This window comes from Vicugna pacos, chromosome 7 (genome assembly GCF_048564905.1).
Source record: "Vicugna pacos chromosome 7, VicPac4, whole genome shotgun sequence".
NCBI lineage: Eukaryota > Metazoa > Chordata > Mammalia > Artiodactyla > Camelidae > Vicugna > Vicugna pacos.
In genome coordinates this window covers 70,158,465-70,174,247 of record NC_132993.1, presented here as the reverse complement: position 1 = coordinate 70,174,247, position 15,783 = coordinate 70,158,465, and the positions used below count along the sequence as shown (strand labels likewise).

General features: G+C 39.6%; 1 pseudogene; it reads right to left on the bottom strand.

Annotated features, from left to right (window-relative positions):
* Positions 1–14,628: 14,628 nt before the first annotated feature.
* LOC116281308 (thymidine kinase, cytosolic pseudogene) lies at positions 14,629–15,495 on the bottom strand (annotated as a pseudogene).
* Positions 15,496–15,783: the final 288 nt, after the last annotated feature.

Genomic DNA, 15,783 nt, shown 5'->3' with positions numbered 1-15,783 from the left:
CTGGAAGAAAGTCACTGCATGGATTGAGAGAGAGCCTTGGAGATTTGCAGAGAGGTCCTTTTGAATCTTTGCCTGAGTACTAATCTGTTTGTACAGACCTAGCAATAGTCCGCATTCCACAGTGCAAAGACTTTGTAATACACGGGCATCAGGTAGACTCCTCAGCAGGGTATCACCTGAGTAGAGGGGCCAAATTAGCCCCAAAACAATGGCTACTCTGGACCTTCCCTGACAAAATGTTAAAGCAAGCCTCAAAAGGTTTTTACTGATTCTTATTAACGTTACTGCTTCCCAAAACAGTACCCAAAATGATTTTAAGGAATATAAGAGAAGTCACCAATCAACAAAGGAAAAAACACAGTATGTGGCATCCAATAAAAAATTACCAGGCAGGCAAAGGAAGCAAGAAATATATAGTATATCCCATAATTAGGAGAAAAATCAGTAATAGAAACTGACTATGAAATAACAGAGATGATGGATCTGACACATGGACAGGCACACACTAATTGTGTGTATGCTGTGTATGTTCAAGAAAACAGAGGAAAATGAGAATCAGATAAATGTATTTTAAAAGACACAAATGGATCCTCCAGAGATTAAAAAAAAAGATGATCTCTGAAATGAAAAACACACTGAATTAGTACAGGAGAAAAATAAAGTAGTAAACTTGAAGAAATAGAAACTGTTTAAAACTCAGCATGAGGAATCTGGTTCCTGGTTAAAAACCTGTGTGTGATTTTTCAGGCCTGACCACAGGCCACTATAAAGACTTATCTTTTCACAGCCCCCGCTGGGAAAGCTGCCCTCCCTGCCCCAGACTCAGTGCTCAGCAGGCGTATTAGTTTACAAAGGGAGTTGTGGTCAAAGACTCAGCTGGCTGGCCATGCTCTTTCACACATTTGCATTCCTGGCCCAGGCACCTTCATTCCCAGATTTCTCTATTTGGAGTCTTGAGCAGATGTCTTCAAGTACCCCTGCTCAGTCCTCCTTATGGGGGCGGGGTTGAACCCCGAGAACAGAGGGAAACAATGAAGACATTTCTCTGCACTCTCAGTACCCAGTTCTCCACCCTGAGCCATCCCCTCTTGCCCTCTCTCCGCAGTGAACACAAACTCTCCAAGTCTTTTGTTGGGGAAAGCGGTAGGGTAGCTCAACAGTGAGCTGAAAAATTATGAAGAACATCTGTTAGAGAAGGCTGATAGCAAGATGTGAGCATAGAAAGGGGGGCACAGGCCAAATGGCAGGAAACCATACATCTTGTGAACAACGGGGGTCCTTGGGTAGACAGAGAAAACAGGAACCTCCACACTGATAAGAAATCACATTTTGGGGTGCAAACTGCTCTTGAGGCAGACAAAGAAAGGTGGGAAAAGGCAGAGATCTCCAGTGTCCACCTGTAACCTTTTGCTTATTATGCCCTCATTACAATAAAATTAGCCTTGCAAATTAGAAGTGCCGATCATGCACTGACGCCATGTTACTTCTGATCAAGGCTAAATAGACAAAAATCCCCCGTCTCTTTGGGAAGGTGGAGGTGGGATGAAAATCAGGGAATATGACCCTAAATCCTCCTTCTCTAATAAATATTCCACCCATTCATTTTTACACCCTAAATAACCAGCTTGCCAAAGAAATTCAGGGTAGCTACCTGGCTAAGTCTACCTCTTCTCCCCTTTAGAGCACCCTTATCACTTAATAAATCCTCACTTTGCTTTCTTCACCTCTGTCTCATCTCTGAATTCTTCATTATGAAATACTCTCCAATAACACATCCACGACCTACAGAAAAATATCAAGCAGTTTAACACCATACAATTGGAAATTCAGAAAAAGGGGGAGAAGGCGGTATGCAGAAAACATTGAAAAATAATGGTCACCTGGAATTTGACACAACATTGTAAAATGATTATAAATCAATAAAAAATGTTAAAGAGAAAAAGAATGGTCAAAATTTTATAATTTTGAAAACCATAAATCTACAGATCCAAAAATTGTAATGAGTCAAAAAACAAAGAAAGATATGAATTATCATTCATAAATATGATTTTATACTTAAAATATTTGATGAAAGTGTATTTTAACATAACCCAGTAACATTTACAGGAATCTGTAATTACACAATTAACAAAATTAATAGCCATATATTTGGAAGAAAATAATTACAGTAGTAAAAAAAGTAAAATATCTACAAGTAAAATTAGTAAGATCTATGCAAAACCCAACTTTTGAAAAGAGATAATATTATTTTATTCTAAATATGTACTTTTCTATTCTATAGAATATTCTTGAATAGAACATCTCGATTACAAAGTAATGCCAAGTTTCCTTAAATTAATACTTAAACTTAATTGAATTCCAATAAAATACCAACAGGAATTTTGGTTGACTAGAGAAGATTACTAACTTTCATTGAAAATACAGAATACAAGGGGGGAAAAAGTAATAAGGAAAGACTAGTTCTATTATCTCATAAAGATGTATGAATTTAAAAATAATTTGGTACTGAGGAATGGACATACAGACAGATGTGGGGATTTCAGAAACAGACAGATAAATACTTAGTACATGGCAAACATGGCATTTTCTACCAGTGGATGAAGTACTGATCAATAAATGGCCTTACAGCAGTGTAATAACTCTTAAGGGTTGAGAGGGGTGGCTATAAAACAAGCTGATCTCTTCCATATTCCTTTTACTGTAAGAATTTCAGAAGAATCAGAGATTTAAACATAAAAAAAACCCTCTAAAATATTTTTCAAAGATTAAAAAAATAATCTTAGCACAGAAGTCTAAGCATGACTCCAACCTGGAAACTATGGAATTAATAAATTTGACCACTTAAATTTTTTAATGTCTGTATAAAAGGTATATTAAACAAAAAATAAGCCTGCCATGTATTTTGCAAAAAGCACATATTTCACCAAAGGCACAGTAGAGTTGTGTCATATATTTAAAAGTTCATAAAAATCAAAACTACTAGCAAACAATGGAAAATAAAGTACATGAATAGGCAGTTCACTGCAAAACCATGTCAAACGATGCTCAATCTCACTCTTAATTAATGAAAAGTAAATCAAAGTAACAATGTGGAGATACTTTTCACGTATAGGATAGAAAGAGGTAACATTTCAAACGTCCAGTCCGTTCAGCATGGATTGTGTTGCCTTCACAGTCTTTGTTACACGGAAATGTGGCAAACTCTTTGGAAAGAAGTTATGTAATAATAACTATAAAAATTTACCTATTCTTTGATATACCAATTTAATTCTTAAGTTATTTAAAAATATGCTCAGACATGTATCTTATGGTAAGTTTACAAGAATATCCGTTACTGCATTTTAGCATTAGTGAAGGACTGGAGACGACTAGTATCTAACCATGCATATGTATGTGTATAGCTGAATCTCTTGCTGTACACCTGAAACTATTGTAAATCAACTAAACTTCAAGAAAAATTAGGGGAAAAAAGTATATGAATAAAGGTATCCAATGCAGCATTACTTATACTACTGTTTTATTAAATTGGAAATAATCTAAGGAGACGATTCCAAAATCCTAGTACAATATAATGTAACATTTATGTAAGCCTCTCAACATGGAAATGTTATGAAACATTAAATAAGCAAAAGATAAACAATAGTATTGATCATAATGGTATTGATTGTAACTCCTTAAAAACTTCAGACATTTCCAGGACTCAAACTTGTGCTTTGCTTTCTTCAAGAGCTTATCTCCTACGATATACATGGATTCTCAGAGCTGGTGCATTAAGCAAAGCTTACTATGAAGAAAAATATCTTATAAAGAGGACACAAATTAGACAACTTATTTGTCTTCAGTTTATAGTTGTGATTTAGTGCTTTGGAAAGGTACTGCTGAACCTCTGCCCTGGGAATGTAATATACTCTGTTTACTTTCCAAATGTGAACAGCTGTAAGACTAGATGGCTACTCAGATTGGTGATGACATAATACTGCCTGTATCTTAATACCCATTTAAATGGGCCAACTGGCAAAAACAGTCTAAAGTTATCACCTGAAGTAACCTCATTACTGAACATGAACATTCAAATTTGTATACAGATAAATCTGCATCCAAATACATGCTTTAACAATTCAGTGATTTTTCACAAGGAATCCTCAGATATCCCTTAAAAGGCAAACTCAACTAGCGTATTTGTTCTTAATTCATTGGGAAAATTTGGTTTAAATCAACTCAAACGGAAGCTTTATTACATAGCTTACAATACACCTGTGCCAGGAAGTATTTTGAGTTATTCCAAATCATTCAACTGGTCATTTTTCTGTTCAAGCTCAGCAAGTTTATTAGTAATTTTTGCATAATATTGTGTTTGTTCTTAGGAATAATGCTAGTAATTCTATGCCATTCCTTAAACAGGTATTCTCAGTGCTAAATGTGTGATTCACATTTCAGTCTTCACTCCCTGACCTCTCTTAAGTATCACTTGCTCCCAAGAAGAGAGATTCTTCCTGTTCCTTGTGGCATCTCATAAAACCTGGTATTCAAGGAAATTCCTTCACAACGTAATGATCTGGTCTTAGAGCAACTATGTGTCATAGTCAAAGCTTCTCTTCTACCTTGTCCTTCATCAGAGCAGGGCTACATGAACTGCCGTGAAGTCTTACATGAAGGAGGCAGCAGAGGAATACAGGTCTGCCTTTTCAGTTGAAAAACAGTACTTAGCCTCTTAGCTGCTTAGTTACAGAGGGACAGATGCTTCCCTGAAAGCTTCACAGACGGTGGGAAACTTTATTTTAAAGCTTCATCTGTGCAGGAAAAAGAGAAAGCATATCCCTTAGTTTAAGTTTGTTTAGCAGAGTGGCAAAGGGCCGAGATTATTAAATATCCTAATAGAAATTTGCATTTTACCTACCAACTCTTTTTAGGTAATTCATTAAATGAAAGAAATACAGAATCACAGATTTAGGAAAGATGGTCTCTAACTTATTAGGTCTAAATTATCTATCGACTGAAAACAAAAAAAGCACAACCTAAAACTTGAGAATTATGGCTTTATTAGGTGAACTTTCTGAGAACTTCCAACCCAGGAGGTCGCACTCTGAGTTCTAGCTTATACTTAAATCTGCATGGATTAGACTCATCAAAACTAAATCTATTATCAGTTATTCCATCTCTGGATGACACCTGGATCTTGGCCTTACTCTGCACTTTTGTACTTTAGAAAAACTTCTTAATTACTTCTAACATATGTTGTACATAAGAGCTAATTCTGACAAGCTCTTATTCTCCCAGCCCTCTCCTTGTATATGCCTTATGTATTTGTCTATATATGTTAACTCAACTATGTACATGATACACTGGTGTCTCAGAAGAAAGAGAATTTTTTTCTGCCTATCAAGGTTAGGCTTCACAAAAAATGTAACACAAAACTCAAATGCTTTAAGATTACAAGGCTGTTATTTCCACAAAAGGCTAAAGAGAATACTACGCTCAATCATATAAAGGTATAAAGTACTATGTAAGGTAGGAATTGCAAGTAGTTCATTGCCAGATAGGATGACAAAGTGAGGGACGGCAGAATCCTAAGGTAAAAAAGTGAGGAAAATTTACTCTAGGTAAATATCATTTCTTTCTATTATAAGGGTTACTACAATAGTATATTTGGGAAAATAATGATCATTTTTCAATAAATCAATTCAATAAGATATTTAATAAGAACTGTAAGATCCATTAACATAACTGTAATATCCATTAACATATAGACAGGCATATATAATAACAATATACAGGAATATGACCTTACATATTGCATTCTGTCAGCTTGGGCTGATACCATAACATACCACAGGCTGGATAGTTTAAAAACAAATTTACTTTCTCACAGTTCTGGAGGCTAGGAAGTCCAAGATTATGGTTCTGGCAGGACTTGGCTCCTGTTGAGAGCCCTCCTCTTAGCTTGTAAATGAACTTTACATGACCTTTCCTCTGAGAATGCGCAGAAAGCAAGCAAGAGTCAACTCTCTGGTGTCTTTTGTAAGGACACTAGCTTATGGGATCAGGGCCACAGCCTTATTATTCTGTTTAATCTTAATTATTTCTTTAAGCCACATGGGAGGTTAGGGCTTCAACATACAGATTGTGGAGGGACATAAATATTTGATCAGTAACGTTTCACCCCTGACCCCAAAATTGACATTCTTCCTTCAAGCAAAATATATTCAGTTCCATCCCAATAGCCTCAAAAATCTTAATCTATTCCAGCATCAATTCTAAAGTGTCAGGTCCAAAGTGTCTTCAAAGTATCATCTAGGGCTGAGACAGAGGTGAAAGACTCCAACTATGATTTAACCTGAGGCACAATTCCCTTTCAGCTGTGAACCTGTGAAACCAGGAAAGTTATGTGCTTCCAAGATACAATGGTGGGACAGGAATAGGATAAACTTTCTCATTCCCAAGGCAAAGACTTAGAAGAAAAAAGGGGTGACAGACCCCAAGCAAGTTGAAAACCTAGTAAGGCAAATTCCATTAGATCCATAGGCTCAAGAATATTCCTCTGGCTTGATGCACTGCCCTCCAGACCAGTGGGGTGGCCACATCACCCCTTTAGCTATAGAGTAGCTCTGCCCTGGTAATACTAGGCCAAGGCAATCTGGCCCCAGTCTTGGAAATGAAGCAGGAACCAGTCTGGGCCCAGGGACCTGCAGTGAAGTGGCAGCCCTGAGGATCTCTGAATCACCTTTGGGGTCGTTCTTCCTTTTCCTTGAAAGATAAAGCACGTTTAAAGCTGAATAGCCCTACGGTCTCACCCTGCAGACTCAACACAGTCAGACAGCCTTCCTTTATTTCATACTATCTCTGTCCCCTTCAGTTACAACTGGCAGTGTTTCTACTGATACAATTCCATCTCTGTCCCTGGCTTCTGTTCAGATGGCTAATTAAATTACTGCTTGCACCTATTCTAGACTCTTTATCAAGTGTTTGCTCTGCCACACCCTTGATTTTTTTTTTTTTTACAACAGGCTTTCTCACTTTTTTTTGTAATATGGGTACGCTGAGAATTTTCCAAATCTTCAAGTTCTGGTTTGTTTGTTAAAGAATTCCTTCAATTTATCCCTTTCCTTTTGCATTTTACTATAAGTTGGAAGGAGAAACCAAGCTACTCCTTCAACACTTTGATTAGAAATCTCCTCAGCCAAATTTCCAATTTCATTGTTTGCAAGTTCCAATTTCCACAAAATGCTAAGACAACTCAGCCAAGTTCTTTGCCACTTTATACTGATTATCCCTTTTCTAGATTCCAATAAAATGCTCATTTCCATCTATGACCTCACCAGAATAGTCTGCAATGTCCATACTGCTAGTAACATTGGGTTCATAATGATATACATATGCTCTCAGGTAAAAGAAGTTCCCTCTACAACTCTACTCTTCTGTCTCTCACTAGAATCATCCTTAAGGTCCAAACTTCTCCAAGTCCTTTCACAGCAATCTAGGCTTTTTCTTCCATGCACCTCAAAACCCTTCTATCCTCTTACTCATTACTGAATCCCAAAGCTGCTTCTGTATTTTTAGGTATTTAGGTTATAGCAGTACCCTATTTCTTGGTACCCAAATCTGATTAGTCAGTTTGGGCTGCCGTAGCAAAATATGAGCAGCTGGGGGGTTTAAAAACAGAAGTTTATTTTCTCATGGTCCTGAAGGCTGCAAAGTCCAAGATCAAGGTTCTGACAGGCTTTCGTTCCTGGTCAGAGCTCTCTTTCTGGTTGGCAGATAGACGCTTTGTCCTCACATGGCCTTCCCTCTGAGCATGCCCATAGAGTATGAGTTGTCTGACTCTTTTTAGAAGGACACTAATCCTATCAGATCAGACTCCACCCTTGTGGCCTCATTTGTCTTCACTTCCTCACTCTAAATATAGCCAAACTGGAGGTTAGAACTTTGGAAACATCAACTAATTTCGTGGAACACTCAACCTTACTCTTTGGAGGTTCAATACTGAATAGAAAGTATACTTTTGATTGTGTATGGTAAAAGTATATGGCGGAGTAGACTCACAGCTCACCCTCTCCCACAAATACACCAAGAATTATATCTACAAACCCACTGAATAGCACAGAACATCTACTGAACTCTGGCAGAGTGTCTCTCACTTCGAAATACAGGAATATTCTCACAAAATCCGATAAACAAGTTAATACTGTATAGTGCAGGAACTATATTCAGTGTCTTGTAGTAACTTATGGTGAAAAAGTATGAAAACGAATATATGTATGTTCATGTATGACTGAAGCATTATGCTGTACACCAGAAATTGACACACTGTAAACTGACTATACTTCAATAAAAAAAATAAAAGTATACAGAATTGATTTTCAAATTTCTTGCATTCTTTTTTGCAGTCAGTTGAATTCTGAATGCTTTTTTTGGTCAAAAATTTTCCTTAGCAGATGTCCATGACAGATTGTGTAAAATGGACCACTGATAGGTGGATGCTATTGAGAAGAGTACTGTTCTTCCTAAAAAATTTGCCAGACCAGAACAGCAGCTGAACAAGTCCATTATGAACCGTTTAAACCGCTCAAGTGCTAAACAATTCTAAACAGCCTTAGAATTTACAGCGTATAGTCTCAAAAATAACTAAAGTTTTATCAAATGCCACATTGTCTTCATCTCTGTCTTTGTACCAGAATCTTCATGTAATTTCCCAATCAGACAAGTAGCAACGTCACTGCATTATTCTCATGGAATTTAATTTATTCTCATGGAATTCTCATAGATTTAAGTAGGAAATGCTGTGGACTATTCATCCTGTGTTTATTTCTCATTATAAATTCACAAAATTTACTTGAAATGAATGAAAAATTCTGTGTTGTCTACTAGAATCTGGTCATTCTGTCTTGCAAGCCAAGCACAGCTTTTAATGTCAAATGCAGAGCTCTGATTGGAACTCAGTGTAGCTTTGACATCATCTCTCTGGTTTATCCAGATGGAGCTGGTTTCACCCAATGTGTCATTTTTGTATTAAATGAACCATTTTACCATTCAGTGCCAAAGGAAAAAGAATTTGTTTTTATTCCTTTGTGAATCAACTCAGGCTCTTCTTGATGCATTAAAAAAAAAGTCTGGAGAAAAATAAGGGGTTAGTATCACAGTGAAGGTAACTACTTTTGGAGAGTATTCTAACAAGTCATTGTAGAATACTTAATATTTCTTACATTTATTTAGTTTTTTTTTTTTTTGCTATTTTTGTCTATATAGTATAGTAACTTCCCTGAAATTGATCAGCAACATCCTGGTTTAAGTCAGATTAAGAACTGAGGACAATTTCTCCTTCCTCCAGGAGATAAATGCTGTGTTCACATGCTCTCTCCCCTGGTGCTCCTTGGCAAAGCCAGAGTGGAGATCCTGGAGATCAGAAGTGTGGTTTGGTGATTAATGATCATAAAAGAAGTACTTCTATTTGCTGCTAATGAGCCCTTCACACATCTTTCTGAACACCTTAATCACAGCATTGTCCTATTTCCTCTTTACACTTATCTTCACCATTAATTAACGTTCCTCAGGGCACAAGTATGTCTTACACATCTTTACATTTCTAGGACCCAGGACATCAATCAGTACATAGTGAAAAGCAAACGTGTTTAATTTCAGGTATTTGAAAGCACTTCACAGCACTGTCTTTCAAGCCAAACAGATCTAGTTTCCAGGCATGGCTTTACCAATGGATATCTGTATGATCCTAGGCAAGTCAACACCTGTTTTCATTCCTACCATGATTCCCCTTCTTTCTGTTGTAAAACCTTGAGTTCTCCTCTCCTTATGAGGAAGGAGAATGTGGATCCAGTGGTCTGACCCCTCAACCCCAGCGGGAAAGATGATCATGTGACCCAGGCTAAACCTGCACTTGTCTCAAAGACAGGTACTTCATCCATCAGACTTTTACAGGTAAACCTGGGGCTTGTAAAAACTATGGGGGAAGAGAGAGCCTCTCGTCAACTATGTAAACGAGAACAACTGAGTTACAAGCTTGCTGCCCTTTATTCTGGGGACAACAATCCATGGACTGGGGAAGTGCAGTGCCTCACAAGCAGTAGAATACTGATCCTAAAGGATTTGGGGCACAAGCAAGTAATATACAGGGTGAGAAGATGCAGCGTGGAAACAGGGCATGACTGGCCAGGAGTCTGGGGATTTCCTTATAAGACTAGTAGGTCCTATACTCTACGTCAAGGTAAGCTAGCTAAGTTGAGTTGGAGGATTGTGGTTGGTTTAAATTAGGATTCCTGCACAGCGTTTCCCACAAATGCAGGCTGACTTAGGTTTAGACTTGTGATGTGGACCAGGCCCTAGGGGGAGCTTCCATTTTGTGGGTCACAATATAATAATGAACTTGATCACTCTTTTCAGTGAGGAGTTTGCAGAGGAGTGGAGGTGGAGTCAGGGTATGCAGCTGTCTGCTAGGGAAAATGATACAGAAAGAACACGTCTTGATACTGTTATTTGAACCCCAAGTATACAGACTTTTCCTGGATCTATCTCTAGAATTTTCAGCTATGCAAGAATCAGTAAAATCCCTTTAAAAATAGCATTGATTAGATCTCTCATACTTGTAACTGAAAGCATCCTGACTAATTCATCAAGTTATTTAAACTCTTGAAGATGCAGTGTGTATGAAAAGATCCCTCACATAAAAAGGGGATAATACAAAACTTACCACTGGATTAAGGGGTCTTAATAATACAATATAAAATGATTCATTATATATTGATAAATGTAAAAATAACAGCCAATACTTTTAGAGCTCTATGTTCCAGACACTGTTTGAAATGCTTTACACTTATTAATGGATTAATTCCCCTAACAATGATTTGTGCTAGATATTTTGCAGATGAAGAAATTAAGGGACAGAATTTAAGGAACCTGTTGACAGCCATAGAGCTCTTAAATAGGAAGAGTGAGGATTCAAGCCTAAAAACTCTGGCTCCAGAGTCCAGGCTCTTAATTACTGGGCTACACTGTCCCTTAGCAATGTTTATAAAGCCCAGTGCTTGTCACAAATTAAAGGTTATGCATGCTTATTATTATTGTGCCTATTTTGTACGAGTCCATTGAATACTTTGTTTCTACGGCAACAGCTGCACCTTCCCACAGCTGATGCTATTTTAAAACAATGTTTCTCACACCGGAGCCTGCATCCAAATCACCTGCAAGGCTCGTTTCAGCTCTGACTCCTGCACCTACCCCTAGAGCTTCTGATTCCCTCCGTCCTCTGGATGGGCAAGGAATTAGCATTTCCAATCATTTTCAGGTGGTGCTGATAAAGCTAACCCATTCCCCCACCCCCACCATCACTCTTGGAGAATCACTGCTGCCAAGATACCTTGCAAAGACTTTTTTGTTGATTCTTGGTAAGGGAGAGGAAGGATACAGAGAGACAGTTCTTCATCTCATAATTCCGGGGACGTATTTTACTATTTCTGTGATTTGAAGGATTTAAGCAGGTTCATAGTCTCCTAAATAACTGATTTCCTAAAATTTCACAGGGAACTGCATCAAGTATGTGTGTCTGAAATACTGAAAATGAGATCAGGGTCTACGCAGAAAAAATGGGCTTTGTTCAATAGCAATGAGTTTTTTTTCCCCTCAATGTGGAATTTCATTTTTTTTAAGGCATACTTATTGTTTCCATCAGAGTGCTCCTCTGGAAACAACTGATATAATCTAGATAAGGATGTCTTAATTCCACTCCATATCCTGAGAAAAAAAATGTTATCCCAAATTTCTGCAATTTTACAAGCGTTTACATCTGTATTTTATTTCATGTTTGTGATTTCTGCATTCTTCAGTTCTACTTTATATCCTAGTTTCATTGTGGCTTTAACCCAAATGTGAGACTCAGTTCATTTTCCTGAGATTGACCAAAACCAGTCACGCAAATGTATATATGGATCTGACTTAAGATTCAGAGAGATGGAGGAAGCTTTGCATTTTAACCAAAGAATCAGTTGGTTTACCAATTCACCACTATTAGACCTTCTCCACCATGCTGAAATTGAGTTGCCTACTCTCACTCATTCCTTCATTTCTATTTTCTTTTCTCTCTCTCTCTCAGACACAAGAGAGCATACTTAGAATGAAAAGGGATGAAAAAGCTGGAATAATAGCAAATTCGTCTCATTCTGTTAGTCAGCTTTTTGCTACCCCCTTTCATCAGCCCTGGCCTCCCTGTGTCCTCTAGAGGCTATTAATGCTTTGAAATCACTTCTTGTATTGACTACATAATGCTCCTTAGGAAAGGTACCATTTTCCTGTCCTGCTGAGAGTTGTTGAACATGGAGGAGAATCACATCTTTTGTTCTTCCAATTATTTGCATGGTTTTAAATTACTGGCATGGGATAGAGGAAGAGACTAATACTGCCTTTCCCACTAACCCATGACACTAAAACTCCTTTAATGGGAACTCAGACTTCAAATTCCAAATGACAGGTATTACTAATGGCACAGCTTAAATTCACACAGACATAGATGACCAAACCTGTACGTCCAGACTTCACAATGCTAAGACAGAAAAATATCTAGTTACATAAATAACCCCAAATTCCTGTTTTAGTTTCAACCTGCACCCTAGGACCTCCCATTCTCCATGCAAAGCTATGCAACAATTTGCAAGAGTTCCCCAAAGGGAGAGCAATGTACATGCCGAGAAAGGGCTCTTTCTGAGAACTTTCACGTGTTTGCAACATTACTGTCCCACACATCTCCCAAAGATTCAATTCTCCTATCACGAAACATAAGGGAAATAAAGGGAGTCCGTGTAGAAGATAGGTTCGCCTCTCATTAAACACTCAGCCAGTTTTTAATCACCTGAGCACCAAGTAACAATACCTGTCTCAAAAAACCCTCATGAAAACATCTCTACCTTCTGCCCTAACACCTCTTTATCTCACAGTGATTCCCAAGTGGGAGTGGAGAGGAAATAAGACGCCTTAGTCCGAGAAACTTTGCAAGCTGTGACCCCCCGCCCCATCTACTTACCCAGAATAACTCTGTTAACTAAGACGCTTCTTTGGGGAGTGTTCTATCCCTCAGGAATACATACGTGGAAAAAACCAAAACACAAAAACCAAAGACTCCTTCCCAGGACAGTACTTCTCACAACTGGCTGCAGAGTAAATCTACCTGAAGAGCTTTTAAAAAATACCAATGCCCTGAGAACAAGACCAGTTAAATAAGAATATCTGGAAGTGGGACTGAGCCTGAAATTATGTTGTTTGGCTTGTAAAACTTCTTTCAGCTTCTACATTAGTCATTTCATGATACCGTAGCAAAATACCACAGACAAAGTGGCTTAAACAACCAAAATTTACTTTCTTACCTTTCTGGAGGTTGGGAAGTCCAAGATAAACGTGCTGGCAGCTCAAGTTTCATTCGGAGGTTGTGCCTCTCGGCTTCTAAGGCGCTGCCATCTTGCTTCGTGCTCCCATGAGCCTCTCCGCCTGCGCACTCGGCAAGCGCGGGAGCATGCGCAGAGGCATGCGCAAGGCAGGCAGGGGAGCGCGTGCTCAGGTGTCTCTTTTCGTAAGGACGCCAGCCCATTAGGAGGGCCCGGTCCTCATGCCCTTGTCTAGCTCTAATTACCTCCCAAAGGCCACAACTCCAAATACCATCGCATTGGAAGGTAAAGCTTCAACACATGAATTTGGTGGGGAACACACACATTCGGGGCGGCACAGCTTCCCAGCTGATTCCAATGTGCTGCCAGAATAAAATGACTCTTGTAGGAGCTGCAAACCAACTATTAAGTCATGTTGTTGTTGTTGTTGTTGTTGTTGTTGTTGTTGTTGTTGTTTAACTTTTCTTTGGACCCTCAAAACATGCAGTACAGAGATTTGCCTGAGGAAGGTACTTCATAAATATTTGCTAAATAAGTAAGTTGTGCCATGTAAGATGCCTGACTATTCTTGGCATGCTTTTACTACTTTATGAGGCGAGAATATTTTTTTTCTGCTTTTATCTTTTTTTCTACCAACCAATAAATTTTAATACTGATTATTGATGTAACACACTACAAGGGAAAAATTGCAGCCCCTCCCCCCTTAAAAGACAAGCCCCTGGGATCTGAGCCCCAGCAAGGTAAGTGTTAACTCGTGTGGAAGAAGCTATAATTCTGGAGAAAACAATTACCTGAGAAGGAAGGGCTTTCCCCAAAGGAAAGCAAGAGAGCACAAGTCCAGCCGTCCTCAGAGGGGCCAGGAGCACATCCTAGGCAGAGGGACCAAGTCTTTGCGTGAGATGAGGTCTGGTGCTGAGCCAGAGGTCCTGGTGCACGGACTATCCAGCAAAAACAGAAACTCAGCAGTGAAGCCACAGAAGAGAAGAAGCCAGCAGCGCCGGCCCTCACCCCAGAAGGAGGGAGGGAGGAACGTCTGCAGGAGCCAAACCCCGCGCTACATAGCAGCCCAGCTCTGGCCTGGGGTAGGCTGTGAGCCGCTCAGCAGCTGGGAAGGGAACCGAGAAGGCCGCTGGGCAGGCATGGAGGGAAATGTGGCGTCTGGACCATTGACCAGGGAAAGGGTGCTGCACAAGGCGGAAAGCAGGTCCGGGGGCAGGTGGCTGGTCCCCCAGGTGGGGGACGCAGCGCCTCAGCTGGCCGGGCTGCACTGCAGCGTCCTGGCTCCCGCAGCCTCCCCGGGCTTTCCCAGCACTGGGCAGTTCTCCTTGTGCTGTCTAGTCTCACGGGCTGACCCCACGCCTTCCTGAAGTAGCACAGGCGGCGCACAGAGTGGTACTTGTCTGCTCCTCCGATCACCTCGAGCCTTCTCCACTCCCAGCCTCCTGGTGTCGGCGGCCTCCCGGAGGCACTGCAGGCGCCGCGCCGTCAGCTTCCGCACGCTCTCCGCCGGGACACCAGGGTCAGGACGGCCCCGTCCAGTGCGGCCACTGCCTTCCCGGCTTTGGTCGTGGGCTCGCTGAACTCCACGGTGTCGCGGGAAAATTCTGGATGCCACGCCCAGGGCCCCGGGCGCCACACCCGGGAGCAGGCTGGCTGGCCAGCCTCCCCGGTGTTCCGGTCATGCATGGAGAAGTTACTGCTGTACCAGGCGTCTCTGGCATGTTTGGTCACTATGTACATTTTTTGTTTGTTTGTTTAAAGTATAGTCGGTTTACAATGTTATGTTAGTTTCTGGTGTACAGCATGGTGATTCAGTTATACATATATATAATTCATTTTCATATTCTCATTATAGGCTTTTACAAAGTATTAAATATCGCTCCCTGTGCTACATAGTAGGACCTTGATGTCTATCTGTTTTATATGTAGTATTTTGTATCTGCTAATCCTAAACTCCCAATTTATCCCTCCCCCACCCACTTCCACTTTTCTTCCCTGGTAACAAGTTTGTTTTCTATGTCTGTGAGTCTGTTTTTATTTTGTAAATAAGTTCATTTGCCTATATTTTTAGATTCCACATATAAGTGATATCATATGATACTTGTTTTCTCGTCATGGTTTGCTTTGTTTAGTATGACAATCTCTAGGTCCATCCATGTTTCTGCAAATGGCATTATTATATTCTTTTTTAGGGCCGAGTAATAGTCCATTGTATAAACATACCACAGCATCTTTATCCAGTCATCTGTCAATGGACATTTAGGTTGTTACCATATCTTGGCTATTGTAAATAGTGCTGCTATGAACTTTTGGGTGCATGTATCTTTTTAATTTAGAGTTTTCTTAGCTAATTATCAGAGAAATACAAAACTACAATGAGGTATAACCAAACACTAGTCAGAAT